The sequence below is a fragment of the Aotus nancymaae genome, unplaced genomic scaffold (genome assembly GCF_030222135.1).
Source record: "Aotus nancymaae isolate 86718 unplaced genomic scaffold, 86718_ANA_hifiasm-v0.15.2.pri h1tg000009l, whole genome shotgun sequence".
Classification (NCBI taxonomy): domain Eukaryota; kingdom Metazoa; phylum Chordata; class Mammalia; order Primates; family Aotidae; genus Aotus; species Aotus nancymaae.
The window spans coordinates 15,909,978-15,928,616 of NW_026988420.1; positions in this window are offsets into that span (position 1 = coordinate 15,909,978).

Below are 18,639 nucleotides of genomic sequence, written 5' to 3' on the forward strand. Positions count from 1 at the left end.
GGAAGCATTGACAAGCAGTCCCTAGGCAAAGTTGTGAAATAAGCTAATTATTCTTAGTGACTCTAGTTGACAATTTAGGTATTGGTGGATGGCGGCTTAAAGCAGTGGTTATTAGCCAAGAGATGCACATCAGCATCACCCATAAGGCTTAAAAAATAATGTGCCAAGTTCCCATCCCCAGAGGAAAGGAATTAAGTAGATTTGATATAGACCTTGGTAATTTCTTTTTTTTTTAAGTTATTCAGGTGAATCTTATAAATCTGATTAAAAACCACAAGCTTAATATAGAAGAATAATGTATGTACCTGGCATCTAGTAGTACTCAGTAAATAACTTTAAAAATTCACCAAACCGTAGAGTTACTGCATTTTTTGATAGAACTCCTAAAATAAATCTGCACACTAAAGAAAAAAAAAATCCTGGGTGATCACCAATATATTTAAACAATAGATTTGTATCATATGCATATTTATGAACTCAACTATGTTTGGCAAAAAAAGAAAAAGAGAAAACTAAATAATGCTGGAGCTTCCCACTGTTCCCTCAGTGAGCTTAGGTCCTGGAGTGAGAAAAAGATGAGAACCATGAATCTCTTCTTCACTCAACTTCTATCTGTGATTCTAGAAAGATTCTGGTTATATTCAGCCTTATTTACTAAAACATGTCCCCCAAATGCAAGACAAGTATTTCACTAGACTCACCTGAAGAAACAGTAAGCTCTTGCAATGCTAGAGGGAAAACTCGTTGAAGTAGTCTGTGCTGAGCCTTGTAATGTTGCAGTCTAAAGAATTAGGGAAGATTTTTCTGGGAGGGCATTGGTCAGAATAGGCATAATTGACAAAACATCCTCTTTCCTGCTATTTTTAAAGGAATATTTTCTTAATGCCCTTGCTCCAATTTAAAAGGGAGTAAATAAATTATATGAAAATCTTTGAAAGAATGGTGACCCTGGCTTAAATAATAACCTAAATTGTTGAAATAGAGCTATTGTAACAGAATTAAAACTGATGAATTAGATTCATTTGTAAGAGCCAATCAGAGCCCTTTTACATTATTTTAAACCAATTAAGCAGGATAACACAGTTTAAAAATAATTATGTGCCAATGACTTGGCTTTTGGTATCTGGATGTGCTGTCTGAGCAGAATAATCAGATGAACTTAGTGTTCCTCATATGTAACCTAACAAAGTTTCTTTTGGATGTCTTACCATTTCCTCAGCTCTCTCTCTTACCATTTCCTCAGCTCTCTGTTATACTACTCTCTTTGAGATCACATTAGTCAATGATATGGAGAGGTTGAGAGCATCACATGAAAGTTATAAAAATAAAAAAATTAGATGCAAAACTATCCAGCCAATGTAATCAGTTAATACATATTTCAGGAAATTTAATTTTGGTCATACTAATGTTATATCAGCCCTCAAAAGAAAATGCTAGTAGAGATGACTATTAAGAAGAAATTAGATCTTTCCAATGAGTGGTGTTTCACGGTAAGAGTTGAAGTCTCAGACAGTTCAATATCAGCCCTGAATATGGATGTTTCCAGATTGAGAATTAGAATCAGAGGGAACAGCAAAAGAACATGAAAATTGCAGTCATTCTTTCAACTAATATGAATTCTACATCTAATATGTGACAGCCACTGTGGTATGTCCTCAGAGAACTTACAATCTAGTGTAAAGACAAGACAGATAAACAGATAATGAGAATACAATATTATGATGTCAGCAGACCCCAGGCATAAAATAAGATGATTTATCTTACAGTGTTCCTTTGACAATTTGAGGTAACATACCATATTTTATCAATTTTAAGACCGTGAGTTGTAAGAAACACCATTATTTTTGGACCATGGAGGAGGCCAGAGGGAAATGCTGCTACTCAAACTAACGACACAGTGGTTTCTTATTACATAGAATTTTTCCACGTTGTATTGAATTCTGCAAAGAGCATTAGTGATAGAACATTTTTTAAAAGAATATTTCACTATTATCTTTGGTATTTTTTGCGAATGTTGGGGTCCATTCTATGAGTTTTGATGCTGGTGCTTTTTTACTCCAACTTGAAGGTATCAATAAAGGGTTTTCAGATCACAACCAGGATTTAAACCTTTCTTAAAATGATTGGTTGACTGAAATGTCAAGGGTTTGCAGTTGTCTAGTCATGCCACTAGGAATAACCAGGAAGTTTGCACATGTGCAGGCTATGACAACTACATCACAACTGCCTTCTGGTGACAGCATTGTAAGGTGTCATGATTGTAAGATGCCATTCCAATTTTAGAAATGTTAAAATGGAAAGAAATGTACATCTTAGATTTGGTAAAATACCATTTCTTGCTGGCAGTTATTAAAATAAGTGTTATTAGGAGAATATACAAAGAGCTCTGTGAGCACTGGGGATAGAGCCGCTAACTCTCACAAAGGAAGTGATATTTGAGCAGATAGAAGTCATGAGGATGCATGAGTGGGTAAGAAGGGGCAGTAGAGCTGAAACTGTGTGTGTGGGAGAGTAGAGGGATTGGGTGCTGGGGCATGTCAAGAAGGGTTTCTTGTGCTCAACTAAGAAATTTTGAATTTTATTCTTTGGGTGATAGACAAAGTTTTGGGGTCAGAGAGTGACCCTGATGATATACTTTGGCTATATCAAATCTCATGTTGAAATCTGATCACCAGTATTGATGATGGGGTCTAGTGTGAGGTGATTGGATCATGGGGACAAGTCCCTCATGAATGGCTTGGTGCTATTCTCTGAGGATTGAGTGAATTCTCACTCTTAAGTCTCTGCAAGATCTGGTTGTTAAAAAGAGCCTGGCACCTTTCTCCCCTTTTCTTCTTGCTCCCTCTCTTGTTGCATGACACACCACTCTCCTTCCCCTTCCACCATCATTGGAAGCTTCCAAAGCAGAGGCTTATGCCATGCTTCTTGTCCAGCCTGCAGAACCATGAGCCAAATAAACCTATTTTCTTTATAAATTACCCAGCCTCAGGTATTCTTTTATAGCAATGCAAAACAGACTAAGACACCCAATAATGACATTCTCATTTTAGAAAGATAAATTCAGTAGTGATTTGGAGAATAGATTATAATGAGAAGACAATGGGCAAGGAGACCAGTTAGACAATTTCTTTTTTTTTTTTTTTTCCTGACTAAATCTCACTTTGTAGCCCAGGCTGGAGTTCAGTCGTATGATCTTGGTTCACTGCAGCCTCTACATCCCAGGTTCAAGCAATTCTCATGCCTCAGCCTTCCAGGTAGCTAGGATTACAGGTGCATGCCACCACGCTTGGCTAATTTTTGTGTTTTTAGTAGAGACAGGGTTTTGCCATGTTGCACAGGCTGGTCTCAAACTCTTTGACTCAAGCCATCCACCTTTGGCCTCCCAAAGTGCTGGGATTGCAGGTGTGAGCCACCAAGCCCAGTTGATAATTTCTGCATTAAACCACAGATACATAAAAGCAGTGTGGAAGTGGCAACAGGGAAAGTGAGGGGAGGATTATCAAAGACATTGAGATGATAGAATGGATGGACTTGGTGAACTGAGTCGATGCAGGCAGAATCATGATATTATGTGATTAAAGATATATAAAGTGATTATCATCAAGCTACTGATAATTGTAAATTCTAATAAGATGTATAACTCATTTCTAAAGAACAAATGGTGTTTATTCAGTCACTTGCTTAACAAATATTTATTGAATTTCTACTATGTGTAGGAGCTGGGAATTTAGCAATGAATAAAACAGGAAATAATGCCTATCCTTATGAAATTTACCTTCTAACGGGAGAGGTAGACAAATAAGTACAATATGTGGTATATTCCCACACTAAGTGCTAAGGAGGAAGAATAAAGCAGGGAAAGGAAATGAAGTGCAGAGGGAGGAGATTTGGAGTTTAAGTCATGGAGAACAGTCAAAGCAGTCATTGAGGGCATCCATGATGTTTCAGTATAGACGGGAGAGAAGTGAGAGACAGAGCTGTACAGATATCTAAGAATATTTTCCTTAGATATTTATTTTATTGAATTGTGATAGTCTGAATGTTTGTGTCCCATCAAAATTTGTGTTCAAATCCTGACCCCCAAGATTAAGAGGCAGGACCTTTGGAAGATGATTAGGCAGAGACCTCAAGAATGAGATTAGTGCCTTTATAAAAGAGGCCTGGGGGGCTCATTCACCTCATGTGAAGACAGAGCAAGAAGGCACCATCTGCAAACCAGGTCCTCATCAGACAGCATATCTGCCGGCACCTTGATCTTGGATTTCCTAGTCTCCAGAAGTATGAGAAATTTCTGTTTATGGTTTTGGTTTTTTGTTGTTTGTTTGTTTGTTTGTTTGTTTGTTTGTTTTGGAGACAGAATCTCTGTTACCCAGGCTGGAGTACAGTGGTGCAATCTCGGCTCACTGCAACCTCCGCCTCCTGGGTTCAGGCAATTCTTCTGCCTCAGCCTCCCAAGTAGCTGGGATTATAGGCACCTGCCATGACGCCTGGCTAACTTTCTTGTATTTTTAGTAGAGACAGGGTTTCACCATGTTGGCCAGGCTGGTTTCGAACTCCTGACATCAAGTGATCTGCCCACTTCGGCCTCCCAAAGTGCTGGGATTACAGGCATGAGCCACCGCGCCCAGCCAGTTTATGGTATTTTGTAATAGTAGCCTAAACTGACTAAGACACGAAGTTTGGTAAAACATTTGCAGTTTGCTATGTTGATATTAAAGTATTATCTGTTGGTAAATATTCTTTGCTGAATACTTAATAAGTATTCTTTAAATATAAGAATATTAACAACTGTTAATATGTATTCCTCACTAATGCTTAATACAAAGCCTTACTAATAGCAGTATTAGTATTAATTTGTATTAATCAGTATTTTTTGCTAATAAGAGTTCTCATTGACAGAAAGTCAATTATTCATTAATATTATTGAGATATTTCTTGATCTTATAGTAGACAGGTACTGTTTTAGATTCTTGGGATTCAGTCATACGTGAGATAGATCTAACCCCCACCCTCATAGGGTTGCCAGAAAGAAAAAAGCATAGGACTCAATTAAATTGGAATTTCAGATAAATAACCCATAATTTTTTACTATAGATATGTTCCATGTGATATTTGGAACATGCTTATACTAAAATTTATGTGTTGATAATCTAAAATTCAAATTTAACTGGGCTTCCTGTGTTTTTATTTGCTGAATCTGGCAATTCTATGCCATCACTATACTTACAACCTAACATTCTGAAAGCAGAGATTTGTAAATATAGTTAGCATACAGTGGACAATGCTGTATAACCTGGGAAGCCATAAATTAGAAGGCACTGGAACCCTAAATGTATGGAGGAAAACTGTCAGCCATCCAGGAACACACACCCTTAAAGTAATAAATAAACTTCTGTTGTATTTGAGCCATTATGTTTTGGATCCATTTGTGCCATGGTCTATTTGTTATGCCATCTTAATCTAACTAACATAATGTATCCTTAAATCTACTATCATTCCCAAATTTACTACAGAATCAAAAGTTTTAATATAATGTACCAACAACTAACAAAATATATATAAATAAAGGCAACAGGAAGATGGGCCAAACCCTAAAAATGGTTATACTGTGGTCATCATTCTATTAATAATATAGCTTTAAACCTAAGTATTTCCAAAATGATCATGAGAGATATCAGATCATTTTAGGAAAATTACATAACTTGATGGCTTCCCTAAGCAACTAATACTGCACATTTATATATTATTCCTGGCTATGAAACATTTTCTTTTGGATAATTATTGAAAGTAGAGACAGGTTTTGTAGGCTCTAAAATTGTAAATAAGACATGGTTTTTGCCTTCAGAAAGTATATGGCCTAATAGAGGAAATAAAGATACAAAATACCAGCAGAATATGATCAGTGCCAAAAGATATGTGTAAATTGTATCTCTAATTAGAGTAAGACATTTATTCATACTAGAGGGGATTCAAAAACTGAATGAAGAAGCATTTTTTTCCTCAAAGCATTACAATTTTCTGTGTTTTTTGATTTTAAAAGTAGAGCTTATTGTCAAGAATTTGCAAAATACAAATATAAGAGAGAAAAACAAAAGTTACTTCTAATCTCACTACCCAGAGATAGCCACTAATAACATTTTTGTATATATCCCCTCCTTTGTGTTTTAAATAAAATTGGGGTATTATTATTCTTTTTTTTTCCTGTTTTTCCACTTAACATAAGGTAAGCATTTTTCATATCATTAAATAATTTGTAAAAATATGACTTTTTCATAAGTGCATAACTTATCCCTTAGATGTATTGTGATTTGTTTTCCTCTTATGACAAGACATTTTGTTCATTTCTAAATGTTTTATAAATAACATTACATTATACAGCCCTATACGTAGATATTTGTAATAATTCAACTACTATTTTTTGAACACTACTTATTGCTTGGATATTGGAGATACATTAATGAACAAACAGTGCAAAGTCCCTGCCCTCATAGGGAGGAGGAAAGAGAGACAATAAAGATGTAAAATATAAATTACTCTAAATAGTGATGAGTGCTCTAACGAAAACTAAATCAGGGATGGATAATAAGAAGTGATGATGTAGGGGCCTCAGGATTGTAGTTGTAAATAGAATGGTCAGGAAAAAATGAGAAAATGGCATTTGATCAAATACCTGAAGGTGATTGTGAGGCAGCAAACCAGGTGGATATTGGAGAAAAACATTCCAGGCAGAGAGAAGCATGTAAAGACCCTGAGTTTGGAGTGGATCTTGTATATTTAAGGAACAACAGCAAGGAGGCCAGAATAGCTGAAGTAGAGTTCATAGGAAAGCTGTTGGAGGTGAAGAAGTCCAAGAGGACCTTCTGATGCTATGTGGAATTTGGCCTCTATGCCCAGAGATAGGAAAGCATTAAAGGGTTTTGCACAGAGGGCTATCTGGCCATTTTGGCTATTATGTGGGAGTAGACTACAGAGGGCGGAAACAGAGAAAAGTCAGGAGGTTATTGCTGTAATCCAGGTGGGCAATGATGTTTGGACAGTGGGGATAACAGTAAAGGTGGTGAGAAGTGGTTTTTTATTGACTTAGTGTGGGGTTTGAGAAAAAGGAGTCAGGGATGACTTAAAGCATCTCCAATTAGTTCCTTGAGATAAATTTCTAGAATGAGAATTTATTAATGTGTTTTTAGAGCTCTTTATACATATGGCCAAATTGTTCACCTGCAAAGTTAAGTCAGTTTATACTTGCAGTATTCACCATGGAAAACAGCTTATAAAAGTTTTTGAGAAAAAGTCTTTCAGCTAGAATTTTTAATAGCTTTGCAAATTACATAACAATAGAATTACTAGAGCTCTGAACCATTCACTTAAAGTTTGCATGTATATATTACTACATTTTAACCAAGAAGATCTTTCTGATAGAGATTACCAAAGTCTAGGTGTTTCCCTTTTGAGCCTATACTATTGAAATAACTGAAACATGGAGTGGAATTTGATAAATGTCACCCCTCAAAAAAGGAGTTCCAAATACCATAAGGAACATTTACCCAAGAGAAAAGGACAAGAAAGAGGACCTTTACAAATTAGCAGAGAAAAGGGTATAGAACTAGGGACCTGACTTGTCAAAACAAAGAGAAAAAATAATTTCTCTTTTGCTCTTAGAAAAGCAAGTATGTTTTTTAAAAAATTACCAAAGCATCAAATGAAGCGAAGACTAAGATCTTTAGATTAAGAAAGCCATTTTTGACTTCTGTAAGTCTTTTTAGTGGAATATAGCTATAGAATAAATAAGGTAAATTGGATCACTAGGAGTTTTAGTGCATGATTGAGGTCAGAGAATATATAACTTCTCTTTTTTTTTTTTTTTTTTTTTTTAAGAGAAAGAGAGAGAGAGAATAGGAAGGAGAAAAAAGGAAGAGAAAGAGAGAGAGAGAATGGGGAGGAGGGAGAAGGAAAAGAAAGAGGGAGAGAGAATGGGAGTATTGCTTTCTTGCCCAGGCTAGAATGCAATTTAGTAATGGGTATTGAAAACCTCTTTTATACTGATAATTATACTTAATGATGTAGTCAGGAAGGAATAAGGGAAGAAGATAACAAACAAACAGCCAACCAATATTTAATTTAAACCTATGAAATGCTATGCGATTACTGAGGAGTGATTTACTTCCAATTATATAGTCACCTTTGGAATAGGTGTGAGGTGGTAATGTATGTTTTGTGTATTTGAAGTGGAGAGTACTATAAATATTTATTAAGTTTACTTGTTCCGGGTCTGAGTTCAAGTTCTGAATATCCTTGTTAATTTTCTATCTCGTTGATCTATAGAATCGTTAGCTCTTCTTGTTGCATTGATCCTTTTGCCATTATGTAATGTCATTCCTCGCCTCTTTTGATCTTTGTTGCTTTAAAGTCTACTTTATCAGAGGTGAGAATTGCATCTCCTGCTTTTTGTTTATTAGTTTATTTTTACTCTCTGTTCAATTGGTAAATCTTCCTCCTTCTCTCTGAGTCTTTGTGTATTGTTTCATGTAAGATGGGCCCGGATGCAGCATACCGATGGGTTTTGGCTTTTTATCCAATTAAAATATATATAAGTTTAATACCGGCATTTGATGCTAGCTGGCTGTTTTGCCCATTAGTTGATGTGAATTTTTTATTGTGTTAAAGTTCTTTGCTTTTTGATATATTTTTGGAAAGGCTGATATTGGTTGTTCCTTTATATGTATAGTGCTTCTTTCAGAAGCTCTTGTAAAGCAGGCCTGGTGGTGGTGAACTCTCTAAGTACTTGTTTGTTCGCAAAAGATTTAATTTTTCCTTCGCACATAAAGCTTAGTTTGGCTGGATAGGAAATTCTGGGTTGAAAGTTCTTTTCTTTAAGGATGTTAAATATTGGTCCCCACTCTTTTCTGGCTTGTAGGGTTTCTGCTGAGAGATCTGCTGTAAGTCTGATAGGTTTCCCTTTATGGGTAACCTGAACTTTCTCTCTAGCTGCCCTTAGTATTTTCTCCTTCATTTCAACCCTAATAAATCTGGCAATTATGTGCCTTGGGGTTGGTCTTCTTGAAGAATATCTTTGTGGTGTTCTCTGTATTACCTGGAGTTGAATGTTACCCTGCCTTGCCAGGTTGGGAAAATTTTCCTGAATGATATCCTGAAGAGTATTTTCCAACTTGGATTCATTCTCTTCATCACATTCAGGTACACCTATCAAACGTAAATTAGGTCTTTTCACATAGTCCCATATTTCCTGGAGACTTTGCTCATTCCTTTTCATCCTTTTTTCTGCATTCTTGTCTTCTCGTTTCATTTCACTGAGCTGGTCCTCGACTTCTGATATCCTTCCTTCTGCTTGATCAATTCGACTGTTTAAACTTGTGCATGCTTCGCGAAGTTCTCGTGTTGTGTTTTTCAGCTCCATCAATTCACTTATATTCTTCTCTAAATTGTCCATTCTCATTAACATTTCGTCAAACCTTTTTTCAAGGTTCTTAGTTTCTTTGCATTGGGTTAGAATAAGTTCTTTTAATTCACAGAAGTTTCTTATCACCCACGTTTTGAAACCTGCTTCTGTTATTGGAACACCCGTGTAATCTATTAAGCCTTGTTCCGTTACTGATGAGGAATTGCAATCCCCTGTAGAGGGAGAGGCATTCTGATTTTGAGTATTCTCTACCTTTTTACGCTGGTTTCTTCCCTTCATTATATATTTGTCCGTCTGTCGTCTTTATAATTACCGACTTTCTAACTGGGTCTCTGACGTCCAACTTGTTGATTCCCTGCGCCGAAATCTGAGCAATCCACTGAGCCGGCCAAAACAGCGGTGTTAAGATTGATGGTGCTTTTCTGCCTGGGAATATCCGGACTCTGCACCAAGAACTGGCGTGCTAAGGCACCAGCAAAACCGCCACGCCGGCCACAAGAGTCGCCCTGGCGACCCGTGGAGCTCCTCCACTGGGAATCTCGTGGTCCGTGAGCAACTAATATTCGTCTGAAAGTGTGGCGTCCTCTCGTTCTTTGCGCTTTCACTGGGAGGTACGTGCCCGAGCTGCTAATCATCAGCCATCTTGGATCTCTCTCCTCAACTTCTCTTTTTTCACACACCAAAAAAGGGGGAATAGGATAGTAGTTCAAAGGACCAGAGAGGACCTTATTTTCAAGATAAAGGAAAAACTCGAATATGTTTTTAGGTAGAAAAAGATCCTGGAAAAACTGAGGCTGTGAGAAAGGTATAATTGGTATGGCAGGTCTCTGGAGCAGAAGACATGGTCAGCAGCATAGGTGGGGCTGTTAGGATGTGAAAGATGGAGCAATGACTTCTCTGAGACCAGAAATAATGACAGGAATACAAGCAAAGCAACTAGCACAATTCCCAGTGTGATAGTTAATTTTATGTGTCAACTTGACTGGATCACAGAATACCCAGATATTTGCTCAAACACTATTCTTGGTGTGTCTATGAGGATGTTTCTGGATGAGATTAACATTTGAATCTATAGACTGAGTACAGCAAACTGCCATCTCTAATGTGGGTGGACCTCATGCAATCAGTTAAGGGCTAAATAGAACAAAAAGGCTAAGTAAGAGAGAATTTCTTCTGCCCGACTGCCTTTGAGCTGGAACATTGGTGTTTTTCTCTGACTTCAGGCTCAAACTGAAATATTGGCTCTTCCCAGGCCTTGAGCCTACTTGCCTTCAGATTGGAACTTTACCATTAGCTCTCCTGGTTCTCAGGCCTTCAGACAAGACTAGAACAATACCACTGGTATAGTCTCTAGTTTGCCAACTTCAGATCTTGGGATTTAGTCTCCATAATCATGTGAGCCAATTCCTTATAATCTCTTGATCGATCAATCGATCGATTGATAGATCTTCCATTGCTCTTGTTTCTTTGGATAACCCTAATATAACCAGTATTTAGTAAATGTCTAATACATGTTGAATGACAGTTATAGGGAAATTCAGAGGTGGAGAGGATGGATGCAGAGGGAGCTGTGAGAAGTAGATAGCTGCCCACGCTAACCAGTGAGACTAAAGACCCAGCCAGGTCCTTCAGGGAGATTGCTTTGGTAGCTATGGGAATAATATGGACAAGCAAGCAAGTCATCTGGACTCTTGATGGGCAGAGATGCCATACTGGCAAGCAGGTGGTTAACCTCTAGGAGATTCAACAAGCATGCCTGTGAGGGTTGAGAGTGCTGTGTCAGGAATGTGATGGGAAGTAATGGGCAAAGGCAAAATATTATTGGCATTAAAGAAAGCAGACACTTCACTGTCTACTTGTGTTAGAGCTTCCCCATGGTCATTTAATCTAACAAGCCTGTAAGGTAAGTGTTCCTACCTTTTCAGAAAAAGATGTGAAAACTAAGTAATATTAATTAACATAGTCCAAGGTCACAAAGCAAACTGGAACAAGAACCTGGATCTGAATCCAGAGGCAGAATGCTGAGTAAGTATAACAGTACTTATTGTTGGCCCACCTATGGGAATTGGGGGTTAGGGACAGGTCTCCCAACCCTGTGATGACTATAGGAACCGAGATTCAAGGAAGACACAGACATAGAGGAAAATATTAGGGGGACCATCAACAAAATAGCTTGTAAGGCAGGAATTTGCTCACAGGAAAATGGGAAGGATAAAAGGGGACATTAGTAAGAATATCATTTTAATATTCAGTTCACTAATCTCCAAAGACCCATGTTCTAAAAGTGTGAATGAAGTAGCTTAACATCTTATTATGCAATATCTATCACTGATGATAGGCACATAAGGAGCTCTGATTACATCCACTTAATTTACCAGATTACCTGATGCTCCTTGTTCCTTTTTACTTTTCCTTTTTAGAGACAGGGTCTTGTTCTGTCACCCAGGCTGGGGTGCAATGGCATGAACATATCTCACTGCAGCCTTGAACTCCTGGGCTCCAGCAATTCTCCTGCCTCAGCCTCCCTTGTAGTTGGACTACAGGTACAAATCACCATGTCCAGCTCTTGTTCTTTAACACGTACTCATAGTGCAAAACTAGGAGAATTCTCTCTGATACATTTGTGAACCTCTCCTCCCACTACAAGTTTTATGCTACTGAAGTCAGTTGCCTTTTTTCAAACCTGCTTATACCAGTTAAACTTGTTATTGAAATTGTATTAATTAATTAAATATGTAATCCAGTGAAATATGAAACCAAATCAGTCACTAAAGAAATTACTGTCAAATTAAGTGTAAGCAAAACAACTGCAAAAGCCTAGAAAAAGTGAGCAAAAATCAACAGATATTTTGCTGGCAAATGAAATACATTTGTAGTTTAAGCTAAAATTTAAAATTCAAAATCTATATGTACCATTTTTAAATTTCTCTGTTTTAATTGACTTTTTTTTATTCACCAATGACATACCAGTGTTGGATAAGGGAACTTTTGCTATATCTTGTGTTGTATTTGTATAGTACTTTTGATCATTCTGTTAATACAAACACTATCTAGAAAAGCAAAAATAAAGACTGGAGTCCATGTTCTTTTAGTGACTCCATTCAGCACTTTCATGTGACCCCTCAATACCGCATCTAATACTACATATCTTCTTAAACCGTTCCTCTAAGTCTTAGGGGGAATATGATTCTTACATATTAAAGTTTGTATCATGAACATTTATGGCTCACTTGCATTCACAAGATTATGAGGAATTATGCATTTAGGGTCAGGTTAGGTTGTCATCATCATTGTTTTTTCATGATAAGCCAATGTGTACAGCATGTTAATAGTTTTCTCTGTAACAAATCTTAGAAATATTTGAGTACACTTCTCTTGTATCAAAAATGAGTAAACTGACAGGCATGGTGGTATGCACTCTTAGTCTCAGCTACTCAGTTCTGGGCTGTAGTGTGCTATGCCAAGCAGGCATCTGCACTAAGTTTGGCATTAATATGGTAACCACTTGGGAAGGGAAACCACCAGGTTGCCTAAGGAGGGGTGAACTGGTCCAGGTTGGAAATAGAGCAGGTCAAAACTCCCATGCTGATCAGTAGTGGGATGGCACCTGTGAATAGCCACTGCCCTCCAACCTGGGCAACATATCAAGACTCCATCTGTCTCTGATTTTTAAAAAATTAGTAAATTGAGAACTAGGGTTAAAGAAACTTGCCCAAGGTAGAAAATTATTGAAATAAAATTAAGGGAAATGTTTATATAGCCCTTAACATTGTGTCTTCTCCGTGATACATAACACTTTAAATGCAAGGATCTCAAAACACTTTTAAATCAGATCATTAATTCTTCTGATAACTATGTATCAAATTATTCTATTTTCTACCAGCTGGGTTGCCTCTTGTCAGACACTAACTTAAAAGTCAACATTTTCTTTGCCGATGAATCAGTTGAGAGTTGCATTCATCTGGGAATAACAAGGGTTTGCCTGAAAAACAAGGGTTATTTTTATCACATATGTCTGAGGTAGGAAGTCCAGGGCTCATCTGTCCACTGTGTACTTCATAATATCAGGAACATTAAGCTTTCTCTGTTTTCTTGTTCAGCCATTCTCAACATGTGCTTGTCAACTCATAATTACCTAATTCACCTCAAGTATTGTAGGTTTGGTTTGGTAGAAGTAATGGGAAGGAGAAAAGAAAACATGCCAGCTGAGCTGGCCTTCCTTACTTTTGTTTTCTTTTTTTTTTCTTGGCCTTCCTTACAAAAGAGATTTTCTAGAACTGTGCCTAAGTGGTCAAATATTGATCTGACTGGCCAACTATGTCACATGGCCATTTCTATTTGCACAGGAGGCTGGGAAATGTAGTTTTTGGCTGGGCATATTGCCACCTCCAACAAAACTGAGGCAATTAGTAAGGAAGGAGAGGATAGGTGTTGGGCGGGGGTGGGGCAGCTGGCGATATCTGTCACTGCAGGGCTGTTGCCAAGATTAGGAAGAATGTATATGTGGTTCTTGGCATATACCTGTCACCTGGTAGATGCTGAAAAACGGGAAGCCCTTATTTTGTTAGAAAACATAAAACAAGTGGTAATGTGTCCATTAATGCATATTTCTTTCATAGTAATTGTGCAGTGTTTTCATACATGCAATGAATCTAATGTGGCAGTAAGATAACTTATAGTAGAAGAACACATTTTTACTAAACTGCCATTTGGCACTAAAATACTGGTACCACAACTTTTAAAAACTCATTTGATTAACCCAGTTATCATTTGGACAATGGGCAATGAATGTGTACTATAGTCTCAAAAATTTTAAATATAAGTGACTTTTTTCTCTACTTATGTTTTATGAGTTGGAAAATATTTGTTTACTGTACAGTTACATAATGATGTTTCCATCATGGATGCACCGCATATACAATGTCCAATAAGATTATAACGGAGGCGAAAAATTCTTAGGGCCTAGTGACGTCAGTTGTAATGTCATAGCACAACAGCTTACTCATATGTTTGTGGTGATGTTGGTGTAAAGAAACCCACTACATTGCCAGTCATATAAAAGTAAAGTACATTCAGTTATGTACATTACATAATACTTGATCATAAATGACTGTTACTGGTTTATATATGTAGTATACTAAACTTCTTATCATTATCTTAGAGTGTATGCCTCTATTTATACAAAAAGAGTTAACTGTAAAATAACCTCAGGTAGCTTCTTCAGGAGGTATCCAAAGGCATTGTTATGGTGGGAGATGACAGCTCCGTACCTGTTATTGCCTCTGAAGACCGTGCAGGACACCACATGGAGGTGACAGACAGTGACATTGAGGATCCTGACCCTGTGCTGGCCTAGGCTAGTGTGTGTGTTGGTATCTTAGTTTTTAATAAAAAAGTTTATAAAGTAAAATAGAAAATAAAACAAATAGAAAATAGCGTATAGAATAAGGATATAAAAAAGGGAAATATTTTTGTACAGCTGTACAATGTATGTGTGTTTGTTTTTTCTTTTGGGAGGTTTGTTTTGTTTTGTTTGCTTTGTTTTTTGAGACAAGATCTCACTCAGGCTACCCAGGCAGAAGTGCAGTGGTGCCGTCACAGCTCACTGCAGCCTCGACTTCCCAGGCTGAGGTGATTCTTCCATCTCAGCCTGCCAAGTAGCTGGGACTGCAGGCACACACCACCACACCTGACTAATTTTTTGTGTGTTTAGTAGAGGCAGGGTTTCACCATGTTGCCCAGGCTGGTCTCAAACTCCTGAACTAAAGCAATCCGCCACCCGCTCAGCCTCCCAAATTGCTGGGATTACAGGCGTGAGCCACTGCATTCAGCCATATGTGTGTTTTAATCTAAGTGTTATTACTGGAGAGTCAAAAAGTTAAAAAAAAAAAACCAAAAAAAAAAAAACAGGCATGTTGGCTCATGTCTGTAATCCTAGCATTTTGGGAGGCCAAAGCAGGAGGATCATCTGAGGTTAGATGTTCGAGACCAGCCTGGCCAACATGGTGAAATGCTGTCTCTACTAAAAATACCAAAAAAATTAGGTGGGCATGGTGGTGGTGCCTGTAATCCCAGATGCTCGGGAGGCTGAGGCAGGAAAATCCTTGAACATGGGAGGTGGAGGGAGGCTGGAGAATCGCTTGAACCTGGAAGGCAGAGGTTGCCATGAGCCGAGATTATGCCATTGCACTCCAGCCTGGACAACAATAGTGAAACTCTGTCTCAAAAAAAAAAAAAAAAAAAAAAGCTAGGCCCAGTGGTTCATGCCTGTAATCCCAGCACACTTTGGGAGACTGAGGTGGGCAGATCATGAGGTCAGGAGTTCAAGACCAGCCTGGCCAACATAGTGAAACCCCATTTCTACTAAGAATACAAAAATTAGCCAGGCGTGATGGCACACACCTGTAGTCCCAGCTACTCAGGAGGTTGAGGCGGGAGAATTGCTTGAACCCGGGAGGCAAAGGTTGCTGTGAGCCAAAACCACACCACTGCACTCCAGCCTGGTTGACAGAGCAAGACTCCAACTCAAAAAAGAAAGAAAAGTTAAGAAATAGAAAGTTTAGGCCAGGCGCGGTGGCTCAAGCCTGTAATCCCAGCACTTTGGGAGGCCGAGGCGGGTGGATCACGAGGTCAAGAGATCGAGACCATCCTGGTCAACATGGTGAAACCCCGTCTCTACTAATACAAAAAACTAGCTGGGCATGGTGGCGCGTGCCTGTAATCCCAGCTACTCAGGAGGCTGAGGCAGGAGAATTGCCTGAACCCAGGAGGCGGAGGTTGCAGTGAGCCGAGATCGCACCATTGCACTCCAGCCTGGGTAACGAGCGAAACTCCGTCTCAAAAAAAAAAAAAAAAAAAAAAAGAAATAGAAAGTTTATAAAGCAAAATCTTATAGTAAGCTAAAGTTAATTATTGAAGAGGGAAAAATATTTTATATAAATTTAGTGTACAGTATTTATATAAAAAGTCTATAGTAGTATAATGTTCTAGGCCTTCACATTCACACACCACTCACTTGCTCACTCAGAACAACTCCCAGCCCTATAAGCTACATTCATGGTAAGTGCCCTAACCAGGTATGCCATTTTGGTCTTTTACATCATATTTTTACTATACCTTTTTAATGTATACACACACACACACACAGAGCATTGTGTCATGATTGCCTACAGTATTCAGTACAGTATAACTTGCTGTACAGGTTTGTAGCCTAGGAGCAATAGGCCATACCATATAGCCTGGGTGTGGTGTAGGTTATACCATCTAGGTTTGTGTAAATACACTCTATGATGTTCACACAATGATGAAACCATGTAATGGTGCATTTATCAGAATGTATCCCATTAAACAATGCATGACTATATTATTAAATTATGTATCGTATCATAAATAAAGCCTGTTCAAATGGGTGATGTGTTTAAAAAATAACATCTATTGAACCATTAAAATTTTACCATAAATATTTATTTGTACTGTTCATATATTATTAAGATCTTGACCTTCAAAAGATGTATATGTGGGATTCATTGAGGTTTTTTGTTTGTTTGTTTTTTAGAGCTGGGGTCTCACTATGTGGCTCAGGTTGGACTTTAACTCCTGGGTTCAAGCCTGGTGGGTTTTTTATGTCAGTCACAAGAATTTCTAGTTTGCTGTAGGCATTACCACTAGAATGACAACACCAGAAGTTTTATATAGAGTACTTGATTTTGTGAAGCAACAAGAAGAAAAAGACAAATATTTATTTTTTTAAATCTAAAATGTTAGCCTAACATCTGTCTCACATACATGATACATTGTGTGCAGTCAATACAATGATAAAACAAAAAGCTGAAAAACAATGTTTTGTTATACTGGACTTTAATCATGTAGGTCATTGTTTTTAAATAAATGGGCCAAAATGTTCATATGAAACCTTTTTCTAAATATTTTCTTAATGTGAACTAAATATGAAAGGAGTGGATGTATGTGTGTGTGTAAAAAGGAAGGGAATCTAGCCATTCTAAAAGTTCATTGAATTTATTCTGTAAGTGATGAATTCAGTCAATACATAAAGTTCAAACCCAGACTTTTCCCCAGCAACATTTATCTCTTTTTTTGTAGTTACTAAAATACCTGACTTGACTCCATTATCCAATTAATTAATATACATATGTATGTATATATATACATCTTCAAATTGCAGTTTTAAGCTACCATAGTTTCACCAGGAAGTTGTATATGCTTTTTTCTTTTGAACTTTTTCTTGCTTATTTTTTCTTGACTTAGGTTTTTCCCATCACCTGTAGTTCAACTTATTTTAGATAACCTTTGTCTTTCTTTAACTTACTTCATTTAGCCTAATTTCACTTCTTCCATATTGATGCCACAACCCCTATTTCACCCCAATTTAGCATATGTCTTGTTCTTACTAATGGTACTTGTGTCAACATTATCATTTTATTGGCAACATTCTCACTGCTTGAAGTCAGGCTCAATGATGAAGGAGAATTTAATTTAATTTTTTATTGACAAATAATAATTGTACATATTCATCATTGAGATGTTTGGATTCCTGTAATCTATAGTGATCAGAAAGTGTAATTAGCATATCCATCATCTCAAACATTTATCATTTCTTTGTGTTGGGAACATTCAATATCCTCCTAGCTATTTGAAACTATATGTTATTGTTCACTACAGTCATCCTAAATCTATACATGGTTTAGAACACTAGAATTTATTCCTCCTGTCAAGCTGTAATTTTCTATCCTTTAACAAATCTCTCCCTAACCCTTCTTTCCCCATGAGAATTTGTTTAGGTATAAATATCTTTTAGAAATAGCTGAAATAAAACGCACATATTTAATTCTTTCCATTTTTTCCTAAACTTCTTAACCATCCAGATGGTACTTTTCTAACTTGTTTTCTTTGTTCCTTCCATATTTATATTTCTTTGGTTTTTCATGATCTCCATTGTATAATCTTTGTAATACCCAACTTGTTTTATGTTCCTTCCCTTCCCACACAAACAGAATGTGTACTCATTTCACTAAACTTAATTAAATTGTAGTTTCTCAGGATAGCTGTATGTCTTTTATGGTAAGAACTAATATAGTTCTCTGCTTCTTCCTGCATCACCGTCTCCCACAGAACTCCATTGGCCATCCTTAACATCCCCTTATCTAGCCAAACTCCTTATCACTCTTCCAAACCCAGTTCAGAAAACCACCCCTGACTCATGAGCC